We start from the raw sequence: 3,557 nt of genomic DNA, 5'->3' as shown, positions 1-3,557 counted from the left end.
GCCCTTGCCGGTGGCACCGGCGACCAAAACCGCGCCAGCGGCGCACCACGGGACCCTCTCCACCCGAAAACAAAGCGCCGGCCCCTGGCGTTTTTATTTGCCTTTATTCACGCGTAAGCTTTGTTACCTTCTTCCTCGATTGATCAATTGATCTATTTTATAAGGAGTATTCACTGGGCGCCATATTTGTGGGTGCTGTCTAGAGCGCATGCTCAGAACGGGCCCACATTAATAGGCTGCTAAGACCGGCAATCTTGAGGGTGCGGAATGCACGTTACAAAAGAACTGTGGAAGCTCGCCATCAGCACGCGCTCAGCAGTGTCGCGCACACAGCTATGGCCGCCAGTGAATACTTCCTATAATGAGTACGCTGTACGCGTCAACAATATCAATTCCGACTCTGAGGTGTGTGTAAACACATTGCCCCCCCCCCCCCCCCCCCCCCCCCCCCTTCCCCCAATTGTTGTCGAAATATTAAGATCACCGGCACGACGATTCTTACGGTAGCCACTTCCAAGGATCGTCGTGCCGGTTTCGTCTATTATCATGTCCGCCAAGATTTCGTATAGAACTGGATACATGAAACGATGTCTATGCGTTCCCGGACAGCCCATGTGATCTTCCATTGCATTTCAATGTTCCATTTACCATCACCAACCCTATGCTCTCTATCCAGCTCAGCAGTTCTTGGCCGGTTTTGTGTGTCTTTCCGTCCATTCGCTATTGAGGCACAAGTATGATTTTACGTTCCTTCCTACCCAAGGCCAGCTCACAGTCAAACCGCCTTCAGCCCTTCATCCCCTCTATTGAGGAGGTGTTATCTTTCAAAACCGCCATCACTGAAACACTTTGTAAACGTGCACTTCGTTAATTTGTTTCGTTTCTTTTGTTCTGAACAATGTACATTTCAGAGTTCCTTGTACCAAACTTTGTAACGCGCGCTGGGTCCTGAGCATATTGAAATAAATAAACACTGTCCGGCAGCGTGGAATGTCATGCAAAACATAGGTTTCTACATAAAGTGCATCAAGTGCAATAATGGTTCGTGGTCTTATGGCAGTATATCATACAAAAGACGGGCTTCGCAGAAAAAAAAAGCCGTCTACGAAGGCTGGGAAATCTTTTTTCTTTATCAATTTTTCAAGAACTGTGCCACGTGTTGGTGATGGCTGATAAAAGTGACATATCATATCAGACTATATTTGGACACGTGCTTTCTATGTTAGATTATCCAGCACATATATAGAAATGAGCAGGATCTATCGGAGAGCAGGATCTATAAAGTTGCCAGACACACGAACAAAACACCGCCAATCGCGAAGATACATTCCCCGCTAAAGCGGAAACTGTGAAACCACAGCAAACGTGCCCGCGTTTGCTCGCAGCAGGAGTGGGCATTGCGCGTGCGCAGAAACCAGATTTGAGAGAGGTGAAGTGTCCGCGCGTGAGCCACAGAGAAAGCCTGTGTTACAGAAACATTTCCAACTGCTCGATCGGGTGGTCACGTGGTTTATGGGCCGCGTTTGCCATATACGAGCTGCGATGAAGTAACGAACGCGCTGATCGTTTGTGAACGTCTCCGCCTTTTCGCCGTCTTTCCTCCTCACCACGCGACAACGCAGTGCATGCGCACTTTGGACGAAGCGGTGTGGGAGGCGTGCGCCATTAAATTGCAAACACTCCCCGCGATTTCAGATGGCACCACTCTTCAGCCTGTAGGCTCTCTAATGCGATGTGTCGACAGCAGCAGCGCATCAGCGGTGCAGCATCAAAGCCGCGTGTAAGTCTATGAGTACATCGAGAAGAAAGAGGCGTTGGGACGTTGGGGGTAACAAAGACAGGCAAGCAGTGTTTGCTTTTCTGGGCCTGAAATCTTTGCATCAATTTCCCTGAATAAAATCACCACCATCATCATCATCAACATTCTTATTAATATTATTACTACTGTTAGAGCGCAGCTCTTAGGCGTCCGTTTCCGCGTTTAGCGGCGTCGGTGTCGCCGTCGGCGTAACCGCGCGCGTTGCCATAAAGGGACACTGACCCCCCCCCCCCCCCCTTTCCCCAAATATTTTTTAATTTTTTTTTTTTACCAAGCGATTCATTATGGTGACCGAAGACTACCCAATCAATATTTGCTACAGCGTCACATATATTTTTAATAAAATTAAAACACTCAACTGCTCGAAACCGAAATCGAAACTAGAGTGAGAGGAAGAAGAAATTTAGAGAAGGAGATAGTTACCAAAAGTAACGTGGCTGTGCAATTTTTTTTTTCTCGATTAACGTGTTTGCAGCTTTTAGAAGCCGCAAAAGATGGGTATCATATTTTTGTCCATTCCTAGTATTGAGTGTGTACCTTCGATAACCCACTTTAATCATTTGGCGGTTGTGTCTAAACCACAGAAAACGGCACGTGACCACAAAAAAGAGAGTGAGCGCGACTCAAAACCGGCCAGTTCTCTATCGGCGTTTTTCAGGTGGAAAGAAACCGATTTTCTTGCCGCAAATTGTGTTCTGAGTAGTTGGGCTCTCATATGTCATGTGCAAGTGAAAACCTTGCCATCATAAATATCTTGTCAGTGTCCCTTTAAGGGACGTCACAGACCTATACACCAGTTCCCCGTTAAATTTAGCAAAGAAACTGAATTAGTGTGTAGGTCTGTGACGTCCCATTACGGAACATGGCGCATTCAGTTTCCTCGCTAAATTTAGCAACAAAACTTACGTCACATGACCTCAACATCAATTCAGTTTCCCCGCTAAATTTAGCGAGGATTTGAATTGGTGTTGAGGTCAAGTGGCGTCAGTTTTTCCTCTAAATTTCGTGGGGAAAACCACATTGTGTAACAGTCACTTGACATGAAGTCATGTGACATCATTTTCCCCCCTAAATTTAGTGGGGAAACTGAATTGGTATTGAGGTCACGTGACGTCAATTTTACCACTAAATCCAGTGGAGAAACTGAATTTGTTTTAAGGTGACGTGACACAAAGTCATGTGACGCAATTTTCCCGCTAAATTTAGCGGCGAAACTGAATTGGTCTTGAGGTCACGCGACGTAAATTTTCCAGCTAATTTTAGAGGGGGAAATTGTGACACGTCACAGGCCACGGCTTCACGAGATGCGGCTTCACGAAATCTGTAGCAACTAGCGAAAAAAAATTTCACGTTGTAAGAAACGACGCGCGCGTTGCATTATGGGGCTCCCTCCCAGCGTACCCTCCTCGGTATCCTTGGCCTACCCTAAAACCTTAAAAAAAAAAGAAAAAAAGAAAGAAGAAGTCTATGATATATACATTTTTTTTTCTCTCTCAAACCTTTTACTATGGTATATCACAAAATAAACAGGCCTCAAGAGCTGCGCTCTAATTTCGCATTACAGAGAACCGTAAACGTCTGTAATTTATTATTATTATTATTATAAGTAGCGGTTATCTGACTGGTGGCATAAGTAGAAGAAAGAATGGATATTGAACGATCGCACGAAGCACACTCAAAGGAAACATTGCTGAAATAATGGAGTTAAGACGAAAAAAGGGGCGAAAGGTTCAGCTCG

Source organism: Ixodes scapularis, unplaced genomic scaffold, assembly GCF_016920785.2.
Source record: "Ixodes scapularis isolate PalLabHiFi unplaced genomic scaffold, ASM1692078v2 PGA_scaffold13__105_contigs__length_92229423, whole genome shotgun sequence".
Taxonomy (NCBI): Eukaryota; Metazoa; Arthropoda; class Arachnida; order Ixodida; family Ixodidae; genus Ixodes; species Ixodes scapularis.
This window is presented reverse-complemented; position numbering follows the sequence as displayed.